The sequence below is a fragment of the Somniosus microcephalus genome, chromosome 3, assembly GCF_052327205.1.
Source record: "Somniosus microcephalus isolate GS21.2 chromosome 3, FLI_Smic_1.0, whole genome shotgun sequence".
Lineage (NCBI taxonomy): Eukaryota > Metazoa > Chordata > Chondrichthyes > Squaliformes > Somniosidae > Somniosus > Somniosus microcephalus.
Genome location: NC_140989.1, coordinates 266,883,062 through 266,909,515, shown reverse-complemented (window position 1 = coordinate 266,909,515; position 26,454 = coordinate 266,883,062). Strand labels below are relative to the sequence as shown.

General features: G+C 46.9%; 1 protein-coding gene and 1 long non-coding RNA gene across 2 annotated transcripts in view; one reads left to right on the top strand and one right to left on the bottom strand.

Annotated features, from left to right (window-relative positions):
* Positions 1–26,454, top strand: part of LOC147121890 (adhesion G protein-coupled receptor D2) — a 422,076-nt gene that overhangs the window by 85,394 nt on the left and 310,228 nt on the right. The window lies entirely within an intron of this gene.
* Positions 22,044–22,680, bottom strand: LOC147121891 (uncharacterized). Its single transcript, XR_015077648.1, has 2 exons — positions 22,511–22,680; positions 22,044–22,334 (listed from the first exon to the last, which is right to left on the bottom strand). It is a non-coding gene; the product is annotated as an uncharacterized LOC147121891 (long non-coding RNA).

Here is a 26,454-nt window from a genome sequence, read left to right as displayed (position 1 = left end):
CTTTTCATTCTTTTATTATAGTTTTCTTTGTGCTCAAAGATTTAGTCTATCAGGCTTTTTTACTTCACGTGTGGATCTTCTCAGCACAGGTAAGCCTGATGTGTTTTCATGAGAGCCTGTATGTGTGTTTGTGTTAGATTGTTCTGGTGGTGAGTGACAAGATTCAGTTGCGGCATTGTCATCGATTTGCTCTTGGATAGTTTCTTGTGTTTTCAGGAGGGAACGGCGGTTCCTCCTGAGAATCTGTCCTTCCTCAGTTCTAACAGTGTATGACCTTGGTCCTACTTCCTCAAGAACTGTAGCTTTCCTGTTCCATGCATCTAGATCCTCAATCCTGACAACATCATCCCTTGTCAATGGTTTCAGAGTTTTCGATGACTTGTTATAGTGTGATTTCTGTTTCAGCTTTAACAGTTGAAGTCTCTGTCTCAGTTCCTTACTCTGCTTTTCTTTTGCGCAGCAGGGTAGCGTGGTGCGCAACTTGCGACCCATTAGGAGTTCAGCAGGTGAAGAACCACAATCTAAAGGGGAGGCTCGGTAGCTCAGCAGGGCGAGATAAGGATCAGACTTGCTTTCTGTTGCTTTCTTCAGTAGCTGTTTGAGAACTTGAACACCTTTCTCTGCCTTACCATTTGACTGAGCATACAGAGGACTGGATGTGATGTGTTGAAAGTCATAATGTGCTGCAAACTGTTGCCACTCCTTACAGTTGAAGCACGGACCATTGTCGCTAACGGCAATCCTTGGAATTCCATGTCTGGCGAAGATGGATTTAACATGCATTATGACACTGCTTGCTGATGTGCTTGAGAGCAGCGCCATCTCAGGATAGTTAGAATAGTAGTCAATCACTATTAGATAGTCTTTACCATTCAAATGAAAGAGGTCCATACCAACCTTTTGCCATGGTGCTGTTGGTAAGTCAGCTACTATCATTGGTTCCTTTGCTTGTTTGTTTTGGTGTTTCTGACATGTCTCACATATGCCTATCATGTTCTCAATGTCCTTATTTATGCCAGGCCAATAAACAGTGTCTCTTGCTCTCCTTTTGCATTTTTCAATTCCGAGGTGTCCCTCATGAATCCTTTTGAGCATGTCTTGACGTAGAGCCTGTGGAATGACTATTCTGTTCTGTTTTAGTAATAGTCCACTTGCGACACTTAACTCTGACCTGATGTGATAGTACTTTGGACAGGAACCTTTTGGCCAACCATGATGAATGTTCTCTATTACTGTTTGTAACACTGTGGGCTAGATTTTCAGTATAGACAGTTTTGGGGCGCTAACCTTAGCGCCCGCCCGAAGTTAGCGCCCGCCCCAAAGTAGCGCCCCGTTGCCGGAAATTCAGTGGCTTCGCCCTAAGAGAGTGGTGGAGCGCTAAAAGAGGCGTTCCACTCCTACCTTTAGGCGCTAAGCCGGCGGTCCAGAGGGATAGCGCCCAGGCGGGGCGCAGCGCGGGTGCGGTCATTTTTGCACTGACAGCAGACCCCGTGGTGCCGACCAGCTGTTAAAGGGGGAAGGGACGAATTGGTCTGCTGCCACGCCCTGCACACTGCAGCCTTGCAAAGAGGCCTCAACACTGCTGCTCAGCCCCAGGGAGTCATGGCAACGCCAGAGAAGGCCCGTCAGCGTGCCCTGCGCTTCTCAGAGGGTGATCTGGACATAATGGTCACAGCTCTGGAGGTGAGGCGCAAGATCTTGTTTCCAGAGAGTGGGAGGAATCCAACCCACCATGACTACACCAAAGCCTGGAAGCAGATCGCCCAGAGGGTGACGTTCACCGGCGAGGCCCCCAGGACCCACAAACAATGTCGTAAAAAATACAACGATCTGACCAGGATTGTGAAGGTGAGTAGCCTTTCCAGTCTCCTCCTCATTCTTGCATGTACACCTGACATGATGGGCAAAGGGAGCTGAAAGTCCTATTGGCCAGCCCTCAGCCAGCAGCATTGGGACAGTCATGAGCATCAAATGGCCATTCGGCACTCTACACTTTGGCCAAGCTATTCCACCATGGGAGGCAGTGCACAGTACATCAGGGCTTCACTCTGTCCAAGCTATTCCACCATGGGAGGCAGTGCACACTACATCAGGGCTTCACTCTGTCCAAGCTATTCCACCATGGGAGGCAGTGCACACTACATCAGGGCTTCACTCTGTCCAAGCTATTCCACCATGGGAGGCAGTGCACACTATATCAGGGCTTCACTCTGTCCAAGCTATTCCACCATGGGAGGCAGTGCACACTACATCAGGGCTTCACTGCGCACTTACAGCCCGTCCTTTCTCTTGCAGGCTAAAGTAGCGTTTAATCGCCAGGCCCGTGCCAGGGGTGGCCGCACCAAGCTGCAGAAGCTCACTCGGCTGGAGGAGCGCGTGTGTGTGCTCATGGGAGCCCGTGTGATTGTCCCCACAGCGTGCGGTGTATCCGACCCTCCACTGCCCGGCAATGGTAAGGACCTCGCCTTTTGGCCCTCTCGCGTCGCACTGGCCCATCCGAGCTACCTCCTTTGCCACTGTCCCACCAATGCGCTGAATCCCACCAGTCCTAACTCCCTCGCTGACGCCATCTCCTCACTCTGAAGCTACTCTTGTGCATTCCTGCTTTCAGCTGGTGACGACCAGGACCCTGAAGCTGCCAGTGACAGCACCTCCGACCAGGAGGAGGAGCAAGCCGGACCTTCGGGGGAACAGTCACGTCCCGCAGGAGAGGAGGAAATGCTTGACACCTCCTCACTGGACGAGTGCCTGGAGGATCTGTCGCAGGGCAATGCAGCTTCTGGGACCAGTGGCGTCCAGCCACCCAGCAGCCGTGCGCGTGGCCCGCGGCCTTCCCCCCCAAAGGGGGGAAGGATCAGAGGGGAGTGCTGCTGCTCGGCACACTCGCCGTCACCAACGCGGCAAGGGTCCCCTAGTTCGGCCCCCTCCTCCCCAGCGGGAGAGTCGCGACTCCAGTCCGGACACCTTCACTTCGGAGGAGGTGCGGAAGCTGGATAAGATGGCCGACGACTCGGACCGGCGCCACACGGAGCTCATGAGCGTGGTGGGGCGCATGCCTGAGGCCATCGAGTCGCTGGCGACCAGTGTGCGCGAGTTCGGGGCAGCAACTGCCGCGAGTGGCCGCATGCTGACTGATGCCGTCAAGACCCTGGCGGATGTGATGCGCGCGCACACCAGGACCACAGGGGCACTCACTGCTGCCACACGCGCTGTCTCAGGCAGGCATCGCCAGGGCAGCCGCCGCGCTGGACCATCCCAGCAAGCCGCCCGTCGGCTGATTGCTGCGGATCCTGCAGTGCGGGCCCGGCCGAGTGCCACCGCGCCACAGCACCAGCCAGCGCATCCCAGACGCCAGCTGGCCCACATTGCGCCATCCGTCGCCGCCATTCCCCCTCTGGGGCGTCAAGGGCAAGCGGCTGCAGCTGATGGTGGCCAGGCTCAGGTGCGCCACTCAGCAGACGGCCCCTCGAGGCCCAAACGCCGTGTAGGCCGCCCCCCAGCGGCATCTGGCGGAAGGGCATCTGAGCCTCAGGCGCCTTCCCCCAGCCTCGCAGCAGCTACTGGGCAGAGCTTGCGAAGGAGCAGCAGGCCGGGCAGGGGAGGCAAAAGGCTGGCCAAGGTCTCGCCCTCGCGGGCCACTCAGTAGAGGGTGTGGGCAGCTTTCCTTTAATATGGCGGTGGCCATCTTTATTTTGCCCATGGTTGTGCTTTTGGAGGGCTTATTTTTTGCGTTAGGCCGACGTTGAGGCCCGGTTTGAAGAAAGGTGGAGTGACTCCTCCCCAGTTTGTGGAAGTGAGTCGTTTGTTGGGCTTTTTGTGGGGCCCGTTTATTGTTTTTGGGGATTCATGTGGGAAGGGCTTTTCATTTTTGTGCAATAAAAAATTATCTTTATTCATGCAGTCTCCATGGTTGTTCTTAGTGTTTGTTGGCTTCGCCGGCTGAGGGCTTGCGGAGCGGCTGCATTCATCTTCCCTCATGGCCCCTGGCCATTCCCTGACAGGGGGCTTAGAAGTACCGTGTAATAAGGTGGCGTCGTGTGGCCCTTGGCCCTGGTCGCTCCCTCCTGGGAACGTACTCCTGCTCCTCCTCCTCCTCCTCCTCATGCTCCTCCTGCTCCTCCTCCTGAGGTGCTGGTCCAACGTCAGGTGGCAGTGCCTGAGTCCTGCGGATAGCCAGGTTGTGTAGCATGCAGCAAACCACCACAAATTGGGAGACCCGGTCTGGCGAATACTGGAGAGCTCCTCCGGAGCGATCAAGGCAGCGGAACCGCTGCTTGAGGACCCCAATAGTTAGCTCGATGATGTTGCGGGTGGTTTGATGGCTCTCGTTGTAGGCCTCTTCAGCAGCGGTCCTGGGCGCGTGGAGTGGGGTCATGAGCCAGGTGCACAAAGGATAGCCTTTGTCCCCGAGTAGCCATCCTCTTGGGGGAGGCTGTGCCTGGAACATGTCATGCACAGTACTCTGCCGCAGGATAAAGGCATCGTGGCTGCTGCCTGGGAAGCTGGCATTGACTGCCATGATGCGCTGCTTGTGGTCACATACCAGCTGCACATTCAGAGAATGGTAGCCCTTCCTGTTGCGATACTGCTCGCCATGCTCCAGAGGGGCCCGCAAAGCCACATGCGTACAGTCAATGGCGCCCTGCACCAAGGGGAATTCCCCGAGTCTGGCAAATCCCAATGCGCGCTGATGCTGGCTCTCGAGGGCCATGGGGAAGGAGATGAATTGGCTTCTCCTTCTGAACAGTGCTTCGGTCACGTGGCGGATGCAGCGATGCGCGCCATACTGGGAGATGTTTGCTATGTCCCCAGCAGCGTATTGGAAGGAGCCGGTGGCATAGAAGTTCAATGCCACCGTCACCTTCACTTCCACCGACAGAGACGTCCTGCACCTGAGCTTTGGCCGCAGATCTCGGCGAAGCAGGTGGCAGATCTCTGCAATCACCTCCTTTCGGAATCGGAGCCTTCTAACACATCGCGCGGCACTCATGTTTAGGTAGGAGCGCTGCTGGCGGTATAGCCTGACTGGGTAAGGCCTACGTGGCCGACGCCTGTAGCCCCCTCTGCCTCTAGCCAGGGCTGCCCCTCTCACAATGCGTCTGCGAGCCCTACGGACATGGCGCTGCAGCTGCGCGTTGGCACCCCATGCAGCCCCCATCAAATCCTGGCAAACAGTCTAATTTCCAAATGGCCACTTGCAGCGCTATGGCCTGAGTCCAAAAATACCTGGCTCTTGCTGCTTGAAACCAGTTAGCTATCCTCCTTGTTGTGTCTCCAGAAATGCGTTGCACAAGACTGTTTTCTGAAAAAAGGCTGGCCTTTATACTGGAGAGGACGTTCCCTTTAATTAGCGCCCCCCGGGGCCCGCGCTGGTTGTGTTGCGTTCCTTTTTCCAAACGCTCCGGCCGCCCGCCGCACAATGGGGCGGTCCGACTGAAGTTTGCAATCGGGGCGGCCAAAGGGCGTTGCACGAGGATGTGACGTCATTTTCTGCGCGCGCATCCGGGCGGGCGCTAAACTTTGCGCCGGCGCTAACGGGCAACTTAATTTGGGGCGGGGCGCAAACTGCGCTGCGCCCGGGCGCTACACGCATAGCGCCCGGAAATCACTTCTCTTAAGGCGCTAACTGCTGGCGCAAGCGACTGAAAATCTAGCCCTATATCTTTTACTGTTTCTTCTGCTATTTGCTTTGATTTTGTGTCTGACACGGGCAGCACAGCAGTGACCATACTCACATGAACATCCACGCCTTCCTCAGTAGAGCTCACATGACTCATTGTGGGTGCTCGGGATAGTGCATCTGCTAACACTATGTGTTTGCTTGGTGTGTAGATCAGTTCAAAGTCATATCTTTGCAGCTTCATCATGAGTCGTTGAATCCTTGGAGACATCTCATTCAGATTTTTTTTAATGATGGCAACCAGTGGGCAGTGGTCTGTCTCAACTGTGAAGGTGGGAAGTCCATATATGTAGCCATGGAACTTTTCTAGTCCAACTACCAAGCCTAGACATTCCTTTTCAATCTGGGCGTATCGACACTCAGAATCAGTCATAGACCTGGAGGCACAGGCAACAGGCTTCCAATCTTCACCCTCTGCTTGTAGCAAGACCGCGCCTAGGCCATCTTTTGATGCATCCGTTGACACTTTGATTCTCTTTGTTGGGTCAAAGAAGGTGAGTACAGGTGTGGTTGTCAGCACTGTTTTGAGGTTCATCCACTCTTGTTCATGTCTTTCTGTCCATGCGAACTCATTTGTTTTATGTAGCAGGTTTCGCAGACAGGCTGTCTTGGCTGACAAGTTAGGAATGAACTTTCCAATGAAGTTTATCATCCCCATGATGCGTAGCACTCCTTTTTTGTCAGTGGGTCGGGGCATGTTGACTATGGCGTTTACTTTTTCCATATCTGGCTCTATTCCTTTACCAGATAGATTATCTCCTAGGAAAGTGACTTCCTGGACGTCAAACTGACACTTGGCTTTGTTGAGCTTCAGTCCATTCCAGTGTATGCTCTGTAGCACTTTAGTCAGTCTCTCATTGTGTTCTTTCAGTGTGGAGCCCCAGATGATGATATCATCAACGTAGACCCGAACTCCTTCCAGACCTTCAATTATGTGTTCCATCGCTCTATGAAAGCTTTCAGATGCAGATATTATCCCGAAAGGCATTCTGAGGAAACAATACCTGCCAAATGGTGTGTTGAAGGTACAGTATTTGGTGCTCTCTTCATCCAGTTTTAGTTGCCAAAATCCTTGTGAGGCATCGAGCTTTGTGAAGTATCTGGCACCTGACATTTCACTGGCGATTTCTTCTCGCTTGGGAATCTGGTAGTGTTCACGTTTTATGTTTGCATTTAAGTCCTTTGGATCCATGCATACTCTTAGATAATTGTTCTTTTTCTTTACATACCATGGAGTTAACCCAGTCTGTTGGCTCCTCAACTTTCCTGATGACTCCTAGTGTGGTCATTCTGTCCAGTTCTTTCTTGAGCCGGTCACGCAGGGGTGCTGGAACTCTCCGTGGAGCATGTACCACTGGCTGAGCATCCTCCTTTAGTTGGATCTTGTAAGTGAATGGTAGAACTCCAAATCCTTTGAACACATCCTGGAAACTACTCACTACAGAATCCACTGAGTCATCTGGTCTGCTTATGGCACAGTTTATACGGTAGACTCTCTTGACCAGTTCTAAGTCCTCACAATCTTTGTCACCTAGTAGTGAATCAAGTCCTTCAGCCACAACAGAAAACATGAGATGATGCACTTTGTCTTTGACTGTCACTTTAAGTCTGCATACTCCTAAGCTATCTATTTTCTGTCCATTATAGTTCTTCAGTAGTACTGACTTTTTCTGTATTTTGGGCTTTTCTTTCATATTTTTAATGTCACTCATACTGATTAAGTTTGCTTTTGCCCCAGTGTCTAGTTTCAATGTAACTAATGCTCCATTTACCTGCAGTGGCATCATCCATTTGTCCTCTTTTACTGCATTAACTTTATGTTCAGCATTGCCCATTCCTGAGGGCTGCACATTTTCTGTATCCTTTTCTATATTGTCACATGACACCATTCCTACAAAAAATGTCTCACTTAAATCAGTGTCCTCAATCATATTGACTTGTTGCCCTTTCTTTGTTTTTACTTTTGAAAAGCATTGTTTGGCAAAGTGATTCTTTCCATTACATTTTGTGCACATTTTGCCAAATGCTGGGCATTGTCTTGACTGGTGCTGGTAACCACAGCGTTTACAATTAAAAATTCCATCCTCCGATTGCTTTGCATTTCTGTTCTACCCATGTTTCTTCCCCTTGCAGAACACAGCACTGACAGCAGCACAGTCACTCATTACAGTCGCATTATTATTAATTTCACTGAAAGTCTTTGCGTGCTGTTGAGCTAGCTCACTGGCATGGCATATTTTCACAGCATCCTCCAATGTTAGTTCGGTTTCTCTCAACAAACGTTCCCTGACCTTTTTATCATGAATACCAAACACAATCTGGTCACGAATCATGGATGATTTCAGTTCAGAGAAATTACATGTCTGTGCTTTCAGTTTCAGATCGGTCACAAAGCTATCAAAAGTCTCATTTTGCTGCTGTGTCCGTGAATGGAACACGTACCTCTCATAGGTCTTGTTCTTTTTGGGAGAACAATGTGTATCAAACTTCTTTAGCACATCGTCCATTTTTTCTCTGTCCTCCTCTTGATCAAATACAAACATATTAAATACCTCTATCGCCTGCGGGCCTGCAACCGTGAGCAGTAACGCTATTTTCCTTGCGTCTGGCATCGTACCGAACCCGATGGCAGCAATGTAGAGTTTGAATTGTTGTTTGAAAGTCTGCCAATTGCAGTCGACATTCCCCGTGAGTTTCAAACCCTCCGGTGGCTTCAAATTCTCCATGTCGCATTTCACAATATTCAGCAGATATTACCAATCCTGGTACCATGTTATGTTCATAAATAAATAGACGTTTTCATTATGAACAGCTAGCTTGAGCTAGTCATTTATTCAGCCATGTAAACTAGTGTACAGGCATCCATCTTGACTACTGCCTTGTGGGTAGCCTACACTAAACATACAGCGTCACCTAGTGTACCCTTCTAGAATGACATGTTACTGATCATTACACGGGGTGGGGCGGGCAAGACTGCTTCTTATGACATGGGGGAGTTAGAGGGAGAGAGTGCTTTGTGAGCTTGTGGGGGTTGGAGGGGAATTTTGGCTCCTTGGACTGGTGAGGCTTGGAGGGGAAGGGTGTCTCTTTGAACTGGTGGAGGTTTGCGGGGCAGAGTGTCCCTTTGAACTGGCGGGTGTTGGAGCTGTAGTGTGCCTTTGTGAAGGAGGGAGGGCAGTGCCTTTGTGAAGGAGGACAATTGAACATTTTCCAGGGGAGCATGCACCAGTTGATGAAGGTGGGGGGAAGCATTTGGAAGGGTGAGTACAATTTTACATTTTTACCTGTGGTGTCAAACCCAGCAACCATTGTGAAGCAATGGCTGGGCTAAGGGCAATATACTGGTGTAATGACACTCATATTCATAGAATCATAGAATAGTACAGTACAGACGGAGGCCATTCGGCTCATCAAGTCTTCACTGGCTCTTTCGAAGAGCAATCCAGTTAGTCCCACTCCCCTGCTCTTTCCCCATATCCCTGCAATTATTTCTCCTTCAGGTATTTATCCAATTCCCATCTGAAGACTACTATTGAATCTGTATCCACCACCCTATCAGGCAGTGCATTCCAAATCCGAACCACTCGTTGCGTAAAAAAGTTTTTCCTCATTTCACCTCTGGCTCTTTTGCCAATCACCATAAATCTGTGCCCTCTGGTTAGCGACCCTTCAGTCATTGGAAACCGTTTCTCTTTATTTACTCCATCTAAACCTGTCATGATTTTGAACACCTCTATCAAATCTCCTCTTAGCCTTCTCTGCTCTAAGGAGAACAACCCCAGCTTCTCCTGTCTATCCATGTAACTGTAATCCCTCATCCCTGGAACCAGTCTAGTAAATCTCTTCTGTACCCTCTCCAAAGCTTTCATGTCCTTCCTAAAGTGTGGTGCCCAGAATTAGACACAATACTCCAGCTGGGGCCAAACTAGTGTTTTATATGTTTAGCATCACATCCTGGCTTTTGTACTCTGTGGCTGGAATTTTCTGTACCTGGGCAGGTCGGGTGTGGGCGGTCACCATGATGGGTCGCGACCCTGTTCCTAATTCCACGCCCCCCTCAGATCAACTTTGCGTTAATGGGGACTATTCAGGCCACCCTGCGCATTTCCTGGCGCTTTTAAATGGTGTGGGTCTGATGACGTCATCGATGACGCATTTTCAGCTGGGATATTTAAAGGAGCCATGGTCACATTGCATTTGAAGGTTCATCTAGGAGTGTGCAGGCAGCACATCGCACAATTGGACTGCTGGAAAGAGTGCCAAACATGACTGCACTGAGACAGAGAGCTGCACCCAGGTTCTCCGATGACTCCCTTCATATGCTTGTGGAGGGAGTCAGAGCACACAGGCAGGTCCTCTTCCCTTCTAATGGGTGGCAGAGACCTCCCCAGGAGACAAAACAAGCCTGGCTCCAAATAGCAGAGGAGGTAAACAGCAAGAATGTGGTCAGGAGTATCTGGGTGCAATGCCGCAAACGTTTCAATGATCTCATTAGATCAGGAAAGGTGAGTGCAAAGCCACACTCAACTTCATCCTGCTGTGCCACTCATCACATCCCCATCACCCTGCCTTCCCAACCCTACTCCTGCACATCTTACTCATACCAATATACCTTGCACGTCCACCCATCCCCCTCTCTCTATCAGACCAGCCACCCCTCACAATCACCCCCATCCTAATGCAATTATACCAACTAACAATGCACAAGCAGTGGAGAGTCTTCACCGGAGGGTGCACGACACTCCCAGCTCTGCTCAGCTGCATGCAGATGCTGAGCCTTGGGGGCCATCCAGAAAGAGGGCGATCCTGGAGGTGCAGCAAGAAGTGCAGAAGGCTTTGACAGATTTTGCGAGCACGATGTCTGAAAATGTCCAGAGAATGGAGGAGTCCATCTCCAACATGAGCACCACCGTGTCGCAGATGATGGCAACTGTAGGCTATTCCATGGATAGGATGGCCACCTGCATGGAGCAACTAACAGGAGTTCATGGTCTCTATGGAGAATAGATGGCAGAGGTTCATAGACCTCCTTTCTAGGAGGGATGTCAATGTAGACGTGGGTTCTCATGGCCCCACTGTGGTGCAGCAAGGTGCTCTCCAGCTCCTTGTTAGCAGGGATGTGCGGGTGGCCCATGAGAGGGATGATGGTGAGAGGAGACATGTAAGTGGGGGCTCCTCTCAAAGCACGTATATTTCTACCCATTGCCATCCCCTCAGTCAGAGTCCCAGATGCTGCCTCGGATAGGGATGGCCGAGTCTGCCCCTGCACAGTCGCCGCAGGAGAAGACTTTGGCGTGGCCATCAGAGGCTCCAAAATCCAGAGGACGTCCGCCAACATCGTCTGAGCAGTCGCAGCAGGGAAGTGAACAGGCTGCCCCTACTTCTGCTGAAGCCACAGGGGGTGCACCTCGTAGAACCATGCATAAGAGAAAGATGAAGCACAAGTAGATTCACAAGGGTAGCCACTTGGGTGTTTTGTTAAATGATTTTGTAAAGTTTCCGTTACTGTAATGTCACCCATAAAAATCTTTATTTTCACCACTTTCCAGTCATGGACAAATTTGTGTGCAACTTTGGAAGTAGCTTAGTGAGTTGGAGTGAATGGTGAGACAAAACGTTACATCCAGCAATGGTGGTCAGCATGAAAGGAATGGCTTGGGCACTGTAGGGATGCTTTATGGTGTTGCTGTGGGGTGGTGCCAACCTGGTGCAGCATGTGGCAGCCGTATGGGTGTAATGCATAAAGGTAAGTATATCTGGCCATGATGAGCCCATCCCTGGCCTCCCGGGCAGCAGTGTGCTCGGGTGCTGGTGGGATCTGGACCGCAGGTTCCTCCTGCTCCTCCACCTCCTCCTCCTCCTCGTCTTCCAGCTGATGCTCCTCCTCCTCTGAAGAGGCTGTGCGCTCAGAGCCTTGCTCCTCATGCAGCGCTAATCGTCGCTGCTGTGCTATGTTGTGCAGGGTGCAGTAGACCGCAACGATTCTGGAGACCCTGGCTGGTGCGTACTGAAGGGCTCCTCCAGATCTGTCCAGGCATCTGAAGCACATTTTCAGCATGCCTATTGTCTGCTCTACGACACATCTGGTGGAAATGTGGCTTTCATTGTATCTCTCCTGGGCCTCAGTGCATGGCCTCCGTGAGGGTGACATGAGCCACGTCTTCAGTGGATACCCCTCGTCTCCAAGCAGCCAGCCAGAAAGTCTGTTTGGAGGAGCGAAGAGCTGAGGGAGGCTGGACAGGCGCAGGACGAAAGAGTCATGGCAGCTGCCAGGGAATCTGGTGCACACATGCATGATCTTCCTGTGGTTGCAGACGAGCTGCACATTGAGGGAGTGAAAGCCCTTGCGGTTGACAAAGATTCCTGGGTGGTGATGGGATGCTTTGATGGCCACATGTGTGCAGTCGATGATGCCCTGCACCCATGGGAAGCCAGCCTGAGTGGCAAAGCTGAGCGCCCGCTCAGTAACAGTGGCTTCATCAGTGGCAAAGTTGATATAATTGGCTGACTTGTCAAAGAGAGCATCGGTGACCTGTGTGATGCATCTGTGGGTGGCCGACTGCGAGATGCCGCAAATGTCTGCTGTAGATCCCTGGAAGGAGCCTGAGGCAAAGAAGTTGAGGGCGCTGGTGACTTTGACAGCCACTGGTAAGGTGTGGCCACCCGCTCCTCTGGGCAGCAGGTCTTGGTCCAGCAAGCTGCAAATGTCTGAGATGACCTGGCGTGATAGCCTGAGCCTCCTTTGGCACTGCTGCTCTGTCATGTTGAGGAAGCTCATCCTCTGCCTGTATACCTTGAGTTGGTATTATCGCCTCTGGCGCGGTACAGCCCTGCGCTGATGCCCTCTGTCCTGTGCAGCAGCAGGTGGTTGAGGAGAAGGTTGGTGGTGTGCCTGGTGCTGCTGGTGTTGGGGCTCATCATGGTCAGATTCTTAGGACCAAGGTGAGACAGTATAAACGGCATCCACGCTGATGGAATAGATGGCAGGTCAAGTAGAGATGACAGAAACAATCTGTCAGTGGTGTGATAGATTCTACCAATGAAGTGACACTGGGTGGCAACTTTGCTGGAAACACTTGCACTGTAGAAAGCTAAATATGTGCTGGGAATGCAGTTAGCAACAGCTTCTGCTGGATGAAAGTGATCAGCCGTGAGGTGTTTTTTTTATATTGTACTTTCCATGCTGTGCACTAATCAGCTGGATCAATGGCCACTCAACTTATGCCTCAGGTTGACAGATGTGGTTCTGAGCTGCGTGATTCCCGTGGTCATCCAGTGAAATTTGAAAGGTAGGGTTAAAAAGACTCTTAAAGGTCTGACAAGTACCTAATAATGAATTAAATTAGCTCGCCTGTCTCTGCTGTTCGGGTTGCTGCTGCACTGGCAAATGTGCCCGAGAGAAAGGCATGTGGTGGGTGGGCTGACGGCGGGTTCCCGACCCACTGCAAGATATTTCAAATTTCCCACTCGACCCGCCTCCGATTGCGCCTGCACGGACCCCAGAAAATTCCGGCCTCGCCTCTATTTATGAAGCCCAGGATCCCATATGCTTTATTAACTGCTTTGTTAACCTGTCCTGCCACCTTCAAAGATTTGTGCACAAACACCCCAAGTCTCTCTGTTCTTGCATCCCCTTTAAAATTGTACCATTTAGTGTGTATCGTCTCTCCTCATTCTTTCCACCAAAATGTATCATCTCTCACTTTTCTGTGTTGAATTTCATCTGCCATGTGTTCGCTCCACCAGCCTGTCTATGTCCTCTTGAAGTCTATCACTATCTTCCTCACTGTTAACTACACTTCCAAGTTTCATGTCATCTGCAAATTTTGAAATTGTGTCCTGTACCCCCAAGTCCAAGTCATTAATGTGTATCAAAAACAGCAGTGGTCCTAGTACTGAACCTTGGGGAATGTTACTGTACACCTCCCTCCACTCTGGAAAAACAGCCATTCACCACAACTCTCTGTTTTCTATCCCTTAGCCAATTTTGTATCCATGCTGCTACTGCCCCTTTTATCTGATGGGCTACAATTTTGCTAACAAGCCTAATATGTGGTACTTTATCAAACGCCTTTTGAAAGTCCATATACACAACATCAACTGCACTGCCCTCATCCACCCTCTCTCTTACCTCATCAAAAAACTCAATCAAGTTAGTTAAACACGATTTGCCCTTAGCAAATCCGTGCTGGCTCTCCTTTATTAGTCCATGCTTGTACAAGTGGCTGTTAATTTTCCCCTGGATTATTGTTTCTAAAAGCTTCCCCATCACCAACGTTAAACTGACTGGCCTGTAATTGCCAGGTTTATCCTTCTCCCCTTTTTTGAAGAAGCGTGTAACATTTGCAATCCACCATGCCTTTGGCACCACCCTGTATCCAAGAAGGACTGGAAGATTAAAACTTTGCATAAAGCCAAGTCATTAATGATTCCCACATTCCCTTTTCTCTTTTATATATCTGTGTATATATACACACACAGGCTTTGTTATGTATTGCCAAAAAGCTGCATTAAGAAGTTGAACATGTGTTTTTATAAGATGAAAGTAGAGTAAATATACTTAGGTTTTCTTCTTTGCCGTAGAATTGTGATAATTTTGTATGTGCGACAGTTTCACATCAAATAGGTTTAGCTCATAATATGTTGTGTCATAGAAAAGCAAACCAAGTCAATTCACATTACCAGAGTGTTGCAGATCAGATGATGAGGCAGCTATGACTTTTTGACCCTTTCTTAAAAAAAACCCCCGAACTATTGAGAATCTCTGCAGCAGCTAAATTATAACAATTGGGTTCTTTAAGGAGTTGTACACGAAGGCAGGGCTGATCTTGTTTTACCCAGTGTGGCAACAAAGGTTACCTCAAACAGTACAAGATGCTTACACGCTGTTTGTAAGATAGAATACTTCAAATATTAAATAGAACTATGCATTGAATAATAAACAAAGGTAATTACAAAATTGTACTTTTTGGAGTTGGTACAAAAACAATGCCATTAACCTTGAAAGGTGAATGACCTGGTAGCTTTGGCAGTGGATTGCTGGACTCCCAAGCAGAATGGCCGAGTTCAAGTCTCAGCTGAAGCTTTCATTTCAGCTCTGGAACTCTCATTGAGTAAGTTTTTCAGCATTTTGCTAGGCTACTAAATGAGCCCCTTTACGGATGTCAAGATTTTGGATTTCAGGGTGAGTGGGGAAGAATGAAAACCTGGCCGTACCAACTCTACTACAAAGAAGACTCCCTCCAGTTGGCTGACTAGGAGACGTTTTTGAAGCCAACCATGGTGAAGCCATGGATCAGACTATCCCACAAACCCAGCTGAAGGAGGAAGTGTAGCAGAGGGGAAGCAACAGTAGAGCTTTATATTTAAAACCATGATGTTTAAAAAAAAAAATTGAAAGCGGGCAGCAATTGTTTATGGCAAATTTAAACATACTTTGATTATATCCACACTTCTGCAAGAGTTGACAGGTCATTGCGACTCAATGATATTCACTCTTTTTGTTATTCAAATAGCAGCATAATCCCTCATATTAAAAGTAATTGATGCAAAATATATAGTTACTTATAAAGCCTGGAATCTAGTTTAAATGTTATAATTCACTGTGACAACTTTGAATATTTCACAGAAGTAAAGCACAAACGTACACTTCCTGTGGGTATATTGACCAGCTTGGCAGCATTGGCTTCACAAAATGCCAAGGCTTATATTATTTTCATCAATGGAAACTCACGGTTTCTGGTCTTTTTTGGTTAATAAGTGTTTACAAAGTGCTGCTGATACTCATTAAACTGTTTCTTGTCTTCTACAGCTGACATGGCATGTGAAGTGGTCAAATTGGCATTTCTGACATTCTGTGTGTGATTTCAATAGGACACATGCCTGTTACATAGAACAGATGTAGATTGTAGTTGTTTTTCTTTGTAATTACAGTCATTATGTGAAAGTATGTGTCAATCAACTTTACACTTAAAGATACAATTCGTCTGTAAGAAATAATGTTGATGTGTGCCATTAAACATAAAATATATTTTGTCTTCCTGTAAACGTATTTTTTTCCTCACTTGACATGACTGGAATTTTTAGCTTATGTTATTTTACCTGAAACAAAAAATACTGCTGGAAAAGACAAGATACAGTATATCTAGATTTACTTTGAGAATGCTTTAGAAGTTTGTTATGTCCCAATCTAATTTTTGTTTTATTCACTAGAATACAGGCATTGTAAAGAAACATTCAAATGTAAACGGTTATGAAAATAATTAGCAATGATCAGTGAAGGACCGTAGCTTGGGTTCTTTTATTTCTTAGACTGGGCCAGTGGTGTTAAACAGTCAGGTCTTTTAAAAAATCCACAATCACAAGTGAAGCTAAGCATAATTAAATAGACAGGTTATGTCATGTCTTCTGCATTGATGAGAAATGGTTTCAGCATTGTATCAATGTAAAATGTATTAACTTTAACTTTAGTGCAAAGTGGCCCAGCTCACACTTAGGTTAAGTGATCTTTTTATCATGGTCGTCCGTCCCCTCAACTAACTTCTCTCCTGCTTGGTGTCTTCCAATCCTCTGTAAAACCTTAGCTGCCTTGTTATGTGTAAGGTGCCATGTAAATGCAAGCTGTTGTTGCTGTTAGACAACCTTAAGAGGTTGGTCTTAAGCTGCAGTTTAAATGTAAATTTAAAAAGTAACACATTGTATAAATCAGGATTTTGTACAGTATCAAAATGTTATTTATCTGTCTGTCTCTGTCTTTCTGTCTATCTATCTATCTATCATCTATCTATCTATCTATCTATATATACATATATATAAATAGAGATTCAGAATTTTTTAAAAACACGAGCTAAGGTATCAAAAATAGATCAATTGACATCATTCTTTGTAAATTGAGAAACTATTTTAAAGTATTCTGCTCTATTTCAATATATTTACAATAAAATAGATTGGTGCTAAATGATTCTTTAAAAAAAAACAGTTCAGCCAGACATTTAAGGTCAGGATTTATGTTGACTCCAGATCCAAATTGACAATTTGCAAGTCATCATACTATGGACTGTTAAGTCATTTGTTTAACAGTTCAGAAAAAATAACTCCAGAAAGTACTTAACCTAAACATTTTGTACACAAATGATTATGTTTCTAAAACATGTTACCTTGGAGTGAAAAATATGGCAGTTGATTGAACGTATTTAGTAAACTGTGTATTGAAAGCAGACACTCACTTCAGACTACATGGGGAATATGTCATGCTTGGATCTGAATGCTATATTGGAGCAATGTGCTTGAAGTGGAAATTTTGAGCAATAAGGGTGACTGAGCCATGATGATAAATGTATCAAATACAGACAACTCCAGGCAAATGTAACAAGCACTTGCTTCCAATGTACCAAATCTTGGGGGCAGTGGGGGGGACACAGTTGATTCATCTGTTTACTATTCATAGTGAGGTTCACTTAGAATCTCACTACAGGTCGCAAACAGTGGAAATCTTCCCTCAGTGTTTGGTAGTCCGAAGTGAGTGCTTGTTGCAGATATACATTTATCTGCACCTATCTTGTGCGCTTGTCCACAGTTGTCTTTAATTTGGAACATTTGGGGGGACCTTTCGGGTTGGGCGACGAATGGGCGCAGTATCGGGGGAGCTAGCGGCGATCGGCCAATGCAGCAGTTGGGAGGCCCAAGATACGGTCACGTTCAGGCCTCTAACATTTTCCCAGTGAGCTGCAGGCACCAAACGGGTGGCCATTGCAACTTGCCGGTCTGGTGAGGAGGGAACCTGGCCGGGCACTGCGCACAGCAGGCCGGCAGGTTAGACCTGTTTTTTTGGGGGGGGGGGGGTGGGGCGGAGAACGGATTGGCGGTGAGCGGAAAGATTTTCTTAGGGGCTTTTTCAAAAAATGACCTTTTGGGAGAGGCCTACAGTGGTCCCTTTAAAGCCTCTCGATGCCAGGAGAAAGTGGGACTTGGATGACCTTGGCCGCCTCCACCCATTTCACCTTTTTTAAAATTCATTAACTGGATGTGGGCATCTCTGGCAAGGCCAGCATTTATTGTCCATCCCTAACTGCCCTTGAGAAGGTGGTGGTGAGTTGCCGCCTTGAACTGCTGCAGTCCGTGTGGTGAAGGTCCTCCCACAGTGCTGTTAGGGAGGGAGTTCCAGGATTTTGACCCAGCGACGATGAAGGATTGGTGATATACTTCCAAATCAGGATGGCGTGTGACTTGGAGGGGAACTTGGAGGTGGTGGTGTTCCCGTGCACCTGCTGCCCTTGTCCTTCTAGGTGGTAGAGGTCGTGGGTTTGGGAGGTGCTGCCGAAGAAGCCTTGGCGAGTTGCTGCAGTGCATCTTGTAGATGGTACACACTACAGCCATGGTACACCGGTGGTGGAGGGAGTGAATGTTTAAGGTGGTGGATGGGGTGCCAATCAAGTGGCTGCCTTGTCCTGGATGGTGTCAAGCTTCTTGAGTGTTGTTGGAGCTGCACTCATCCAGGCAAGTGGAGAGTATTCCATCACACTCCTGACTTGTGCATTGTCGATGGTGGAAAGGCTTTGGGGAGTCAGGAGGTGAGTCACTCACCGCAGAATACCCAGCCTTTGACCTGTTCTTGTAGCCACAGTATTTATGTGGCTGGTCCAGTTAAGTCTCAGATCAATGGTGACCCCCCAGGATGTTGATGGTGGGCGATTTGATGATGGTAATGCCATTGAATGTCAAGGGGAGGTGGTTAGAATTTCTCTTGTTGGAGATGGTTATTGCCTGACACTTGTGTGGCATGAATGTTACTTGTCACTTATCAGCCCAAGCCTGACTGTTGTCCAGGTCTTGCTACATGCGTACATGGACTGTTTCATTATCTGAGGAGTTGCGAATGGAACTGAACACTGCAGTCATCTGCGATCATCCCCACTTCTGACCTTATGGTGGAGGGAAGGTCATTGATGAAGCAGCTGAAGATGGTTGGGCCGAGGACACTGCCCTGAGGAACTCTTGCAGCGATGTTCTGGGGCTGAGATAATTGGCCTCTAGCAACCACAACCATCTTCTTTTGTGCTAACTATTATTTCAGTGAGTGATACCTAGCACAAAGGAAGATGATTGTGGTTGCTGGAAGTTACAATAGGGTTCCCACAACAGGTGTAGATTCTTATTTGCAAACTTAAACAGCCTTCTGCCTGATTTGTCCTGGCATAAAATGGGCCTATTTCAGATTTTTAGGAATCTGCTGTGAGACAGAGATATTTTGTCCTAGAGAATGATAAAATATTACATTGATTACATGTATATATGCACTTAGAGCAGCTTTATCCAAGTCACAAAATTAAAAATTAAGACTGGACTGTTCATTTTTACAGGGTGACGGTTCCAGACAAATAATTTGACAGATATAATTGATGTTTAGTTACAGTGGGGGAGAAATTCGGTTACGCCCCATTTGGGGGCTGTAACCGAATTAGCACCAGCCATTTAGTGCCCGGCACGGGAGTACCACCCCAGCCGCTAAATTAGGCTTACCACCCCGGCAAGGAAGCGGAGCACTATCTCGGGCACTCCACTTCCTCTTGAGACGGTGTCTGGGGCACAAAGCGCGGTACTGCCGGAGCACTACGTGGCTGATCAATGTAGCGCTAAAGCGTTTCATTGCCCCTCCCCTTCCGTTAAAGGGGAGGGATGCTGCGCACTCTGCAGGCCTCCACTAGCCCACCCGGGCGGCATGGCGCCGTGGCCACGGCCCACGCTAAGGGCCGCCACAAGGGACCAAACCCCAAACAATGAAATGGCAGTGCGGGGCACAGCTGGGCTTCCCCTTTAATTACCGCTTCGTGAGCGGAGGTCGGCCTGGTTCGCAACCCGCGAGGTTATCGCCGATATCGCCTGCGGCAGCTTTGCGGGGTGCAGCTGAATTTCTGCCGCGGGGCAGTAAGGGGCCGCAGTGGGACGCTAAGGGGTCATGTCGCTTGGTGATGACATAATTGCTGGAGGCGCAGTGCCATGGGGTGCTCCCGGCTACTGCCGCTGCTAACCTCCCGCTGAATTTCGCGGGAGGTGTTAACGGCGCCGTGCCCGGGCTCTAGGGAATTTGTGGCCCATTAGCGCCCCCTGGGGTGGTAACGAGACGCGCAAACCAACCCAATTTTTCCCCCAATGTGTTCAACTGTGCTATTGGTTTGTGGCTACAGGCAGTAGCTATTTCTGCAGTGTTGGATAACTTGGTCTTTGAGTTTAGAAATATAGAGGGGTTGCATAAATACTTGATGGGGAAAAAAGTAATTTTAAACATACTTGCTAGATTTTGTCATTATGCTCTCCATATTTTAGTGTACAAGTTCACATTCACTTTGACATTTTCGAGAAGCCATATGTATGTAGTATAACGTCACTCATGAAGCCTCTTTAAAAAATAAACCAGGGAATAAAATCCCTGGATAGAATCTGATCGGACAAATTAATATAAAATATTTCTGATTTGGATCTATTCATACCTGTGTTTGAATTATACCATATGTTTCTGAAGTATACCACACACATTACCTTGCCTTGCACTGTTATATTTTTTTCTGCCCTTTGTAGAGTGCCTTGGGATGTGTTCTACATTAAAGGTGTTAAATGCAGTCTAAGTAACAGTTTTGTTTTCTCTTTCTACTAATTCTCCCCTCTTCTATTCCCTTGGGTATAGAGATTAAGGGGTGATCTAATTGTGCTGTTTAAGATGATTAAAGAAGTTGATAGCGTAGATAGAGAGAAACTATTTCCTCTGATGGGAAGTCCAGAACAAGGGGCATAGCCTTAAAATTAGAGCTGGGCCGTACAGGGGTGATGTCGGGAAGTGTTTTTTCACACAGAGGGTAGTGGAAATCTGGAACTCTCTCCCCAAAAAGCTGTTGAGGTTAAGCCAATTGAAAATTTCAAAACTGAGATTGATGGTTTCTTGTTAGGCAAGGGTATCAAGGGTTATGGAACCAAGAAGAGTAAATAGAGTTAAGATACAGATCAGCCATGATCTAATTGAATGGCGGAACAGGCTCGAGGGGCAGAATGGCCTACTCCTGTTCCTATGTTCCTCTGAAGGTGCTGGCTCCTTGGTGGGGTTCACTGCCGTGGTCACCAGTCTTCCTCCCATGCACTCCCCATTCTTCATGTGCGAGCCTAGACAATAAACGTCAGCTGGCAAGTCAATCATGGGGGCATCATAGCCTCAACGGATGTCTATATCCTAACACTTCTGAGGGGTGGGTGCCTGGATATTGATCAGAAGCAGGAACCCTGCCTGGCTAATTCCACCCAGCCCCAAACCCACAAGTGCTGAAGCCAATTTTAAAACCCCAACTATTACCCTGACTGAAATCAGCAAATTCAAGTGGCCTGGATTTTGCAGGGCTGATGCTCAGAATGGTCCCGCAAGTTCTGGGCGTCTGCATGCGCTGTGCATGCACGAAAACCCAGAACTTGCGATCTGTCAAGTTTCGCATATTCTTCGCATCCGCTGCAAAAACACTTTCACGTGGCGCAGATTTAGGCTATTTGCCCAACTACTGCCCAGCGAATGCCCACGAAACCCTTACGCTTGGTAAAAGCAGGCATAAAGCCTTCTCCAGGAAACTCTTGATTTACCGGCACCTAAATAACCGGAAATCTCTGTTAACCGGCAAAATTCAGGAGTAGGTTCGGGTAAGTTTTACTTCATATTAGTGGCCGTTCCTGGATCTGTGGCCGTGTAACCGGGGTTCCTGCACCTGTTGCTATGCAACAGGGATGCCTGGATCTGTGGCTGGGGTTCCTGCACCTGTTGCCATGCAACAGGGACGCCTGGATTTGTGGCTGTGTATGGGGCTCTCGTACCTTTTACTATACCTCTCTGTAATCTGGACTTTTTGATAAACCGGCACCACGCCGGTCCTGTCGGTGCCGGATAAAAAAGAGTTTCCTGTATTATCAGCATAAGGGCTAAAATAAATGTTAAAATAAATCTTTTTAAATGATTAAATGATACACATACATTTAAAATAAAAACAGAAAATGCTGGAGATACTCAGCAGGTTAGGCAGCATCCGTGAAGAGAGAAACGGAGTCAGCGTTTCAGGTCGATGACCTTTCGTCAGAACCTTCATTTAGTTCTGACGCAAGGTCATCGACCTGAAACGTTGACTCTGTTTCTCTCTTCACAGATTCTGCCTGACCTGCTGAGTATCTCCAGCTTTTTCTGTTTTTATTTCAGATTTCCAGCATCTGCAGTATTTTCTTTTCACATACATTTAAAATTAGTTTAGATACATTTTGGCCCATTTTAAAATGTTTAAATTTATTTTTCAAAAAATTACATTTTAATTTTAAATGCTTAATGAAAGGGTCTTTGAATTAATTTTGAACATGTGATCATTTATTTTTATTTAAGTGGTGTGAATTCTTATTTATTTGGGGATTCCGTACGTAAATGGAATCCCCATAAGCATCATAGGAATCCCCCTTTTTGATTGGTTGACTGGCCCCACGTGATCCCAGGGACGCTTGCGAACTGCGTGCACCCCTTGGGCCTGCAGCTCCAGAGACACCAGGTATGTTCGGATTTTTTTTTCGGTTCGGTAGCATATTCTTCTGGTACGCCTGCGACCGCAAATTCAGGGCCACTATAGACTGCTGACTTACTGACCTACTGGGGAAAAGCAGAGGAATATTTCAGAAGATAATTAATTAAGCATGTTGAACACTAAATTTGTACAGTTGTGCAGTGCTTTGAGTAACACTTTAGAAGTTAGAGCACATGAAACATTGGCCCAGAAATTGGTGTCGGGGGCTTCCCGCGGGTGCAAGCTCCCGACCTACACTTACATAGCACGCCGACAGTTGAAGCCTGGGCCTGCGTGGATTTCCTCTCTGTGGCCCGGTTCAGCTCCCGGCGTGCTGTGCTTGCGTGATCCAGCAGCGTAGTTAGTTCGATGAGCTGGCTGGGATCACGTGAGCACTGGGCAACCAATCGGAGGTTGCAAAAGTTCATTCATGAGTTTGATTGTAAGAACTGTCAAACTCATGAAAACTCCGGGCGCCCAAAACAGTACTTAAACTTCAAATAGAAGTTAAAAAAAATCCCACTAATTAAATGAACTATTAATAACTGTAAAAAAACTAATTTAAACAATTAATCAAATGTTTGAAAAAAATAATTATTTTAAAAATCGTGGCTAAAAATACACTTACCTTACTGTAAAGTCTTTAAAAATAATAAACCTGTGGAAACAAATTTCTAACTTTAATTAATAGACCACTTACCTTTTAAAACTAAGTACTTATGTCTGCTTTTTTCTCGCGTAAAAACTGGAGGCCTTATCGCACGGGCAACCCTGTAAAAAAAAAAGAAGGAATTTCAGCGCGCACGCGCAGACTCCTGCGCACACGCGTTCCACATCTGAACCCCTTGGTTCAGAGGAAAAGAAATGCTGGTTTTCCGCGCATGCGCTGTGCATGCTGAAAACCGGCACTTCCATCGGGCCCACGCGTGAGTACACGGTGCTTACTCACGTGTTGGGACCCGAATTACTGGGCCATTAACATTCACAAAACTATGTAAAATACGTTCAGACCAATTAATATAACTGTTGACAAATAATAAATCTTTCAAAGAAAAATCGGCATGAAGTGAATGCAGGAATATTATGTATAATATAAAATCTGAAATATGACTAGACTTATTTAATTTATAGAGGAAGAGGGAAAACAATTGTGACTTAGACTTGCATTGATAAAACTTATTTGTAAACTTGACTACAATTAAATGATCCAGTCATGGTCTGTTAATAAATTTCATTTCATAGTCAGTGAGGCACTTTAATGGCTGTATTTCATTATGTAACCAAATCTGTGCCGAAGATTTGTTTTGTTGAACAAGGGTCATCATTGCTGTTGATCTTTTAAAATAATCATCACAATCTAATAACTCCAGCATTCTGAAACTGGTTTCTAGTTTGTTTTTGAGTGCTGACACCTTATTTAACACGGTGCGTGTAATTAGACAATTAGCTCCACTTAAGTAAACATAAGGCAAAATGTTATTCTGTAATGAGCTGGTAAAGCTGCTCTGTTTACTTTGCAAAATTGCCAGCCAAATAATAATTTGCTGCTAATAAAATAAGAGGCAGCAGCAGCAGAATCATAAGAGATTTTTTTTTTTGCAGACCTCAGTGCTTTGCTTATATATTTTGAAATTCCGAGTGGTTCTCTCATAATAAATGTATAGCCTTGATGACTAATTTCTTGCATTCCTGCTGCTTTTTGAGAATAATCCTTTGAGGCAAGCAATTGGAACGACAGACTGTTCCCTGAGTCAGTGCAGTACTTCAAACACTGACTATAACAATGCTACTCTCAGCATCATGTGGCCCAAATCCTGCATTTAGCAATGATTTATTTTTCCTAAAATCATGTGACACTTAAAAAGACAGGTATCATTAACCTTCAGCTCGGTCAGTTTGGAAACCGTGGGACCGACTTGACTGGCAAAAAAAAAAGAAAAAAGGCTCAGGACAGGTCCCACCCTTGAATGTGTACAGACCAGAAACCACAGTGATCATTACCTATTGATTACCAGCAATTTACTGTGACACAGTTCCCTTTTTTGCGGGTTCCAGATAGGATATATAGTTTCAGGTCAGTTTTACCCCACTGGGGACAGGCAGTCATGAATTCGAACCACTGGTCAAAGTTCACTGAGCTACATAGCATGGAGCTGCTGAAATCTTATCTGCTAGATAAAGCTGGACTTTCTACAAAAAAAATTAAACATTTCCTACAATTTCTGTATTAACGTGGACTTGTCTAATCTTGATAAACTACAGTGCTAGAAACTGTTATTCTTTTTACTTGTGTGAAGAGTGTCATTTTTCCATTGGTTTGTTTTCTTTGGCTCTGAGCGCATTGAGTTTAAAATTAGTTTATTTATGGACTAACTCAGTCCGGCATGTGTGTTGGCAACAAAAGTTTTTTGTTCGGACTTTTCCAGCACCCTTTTACTGGAGGAGATTTTTTTTTGTTGAACAGCCAATGCACATAATTTGCATACATGTATATCATGTCGAGAGGAAGTTTGTTACCGTCTGTCGCAGAGTGGGTGCACATGAGCTGAGTGGGCTAGGTGTGTGCAGGTAAAAGAATTAAAAGTTGAGCTCTGAGGCTGGCCTGTATGGAGCCTTTGTCATAAATTCTCCTTACAGACCTGTAACTCTTGGTAGCTGGAACATCTGTTTCTACCCTGTTGTTCCCCTTGGCTGCTTTTCAATTGGATTTCCTCATGCAGGTCCAAAGCTTGTCACCTCAGCCTGGCTCTGTTAACTATCACCAGTGGCCCCACATTAAGTAGGTGGTTCAGGGTGAAGCTAATAACTCTTCTGCCTTTCTGACTGATCATAGTTACTGTGTCTAGTCAGCTCACTGAGCTCTTGTAAGATGTGAATTTTTTTTTGTCCCCCCCTCCTTTATAAAGGTAGAATTGTTTTTGGTAATTACGTTGATAGGGTTACATGCAGAGGTTTAGGTTGCATTGTTGCCTGTATAATGAGGTGCTTGATCTTGGACATCCAGTTTTTTTTCATATCTCCTGTCTGAATTGAGTTATCTGTTCCATCTAAATTGCTTGTTTCTCCGCTCAAACTGGATTACTTATCAGTTTCCAAGAGGTTAAGAGTGCTAGATTAAAAACGGGCACATATAGGCATTGTATTTTAAATTCTTGTTCGGGTAGTAGAAGACTAAGAGCCACTGTGCGTTACAGATCTCGGACAGACTTTACCTAAGCCTGTTGCCTTAGATTTTTTTTGACTCTGTGGTAAAATTGCATTTATTTTTCATAAACACAGACAATGTTTGAAATCGACCTGTCAACATCTGAAATAATCGGGGTAATGTTTTGAGTGTGAACCCCTTGTCGGAACTGCCGATAGGTATACACTCAAAACGTGAACTCAACTTTTCTCTCTTAGATGCTGTCAGACCTGCTGTATACTTCTGGCATTTTCTGTGTTTATTTTGGATTTCCAGCATTTGCAGATTTCTTTTTCCTTTTTTATCTTGGATTTGCCCTTTTTTATTTTGATCAAATGTAAATTCAAAATGTATCCCATAGATCGCATGCAATTTGCATGTAGACTTTTAGCGGTAAAAATTGAACCTTGTTGCGCCTGTTTTAGGAGGAGTAAAATGGGTGTAACGAGGGTCCTTTTCAAGGTGTCAATGTCCCAGGCTCAATCGGTGCCAGGGGTATGGGCACCAGCACACTGGCATAGGCGGCTGCCTAGCGCCTGTGTCACCTGCCGGAGACAGGCATTAGGCATTAGGCTCCTTAAGTATGTAAATGAGGGGCCTAACCCCTGTTTCAATTCAATTCAATTCAATTTTTATTTGCCATATGTACTAGTACAATGGAATGCTTACTCCCCGTAGGGACATGTCAGCTATTTTTACAGCGCTGTGTTCAGAAAGTCAATTCTTTGGCATCCAGTGGCAGTGGGAGCACGATGTCCCTCAGCCGCTCCGTCCTCCTCGTCACCGCGGCCTCCTCCTCACTGTTGCCGGCTCGGCTCCATGTGTGGTGGCCTGTTTCTCCCTCTCACCCTCTGGCCACCATTCCCGGCTCCCCTCCTCCCAGTTGGACTGCGAGTCGTCGTGGCTGCTGCTGCTGCTCGATGCGCTGCGCTGCCTCCGCCCGACTCGCCGAACACATCCTCCGGTCGCCGCGGCCTCCACCTCACCATCGCCGGCAGGACTCCTGTACTAAATTGGTGAGC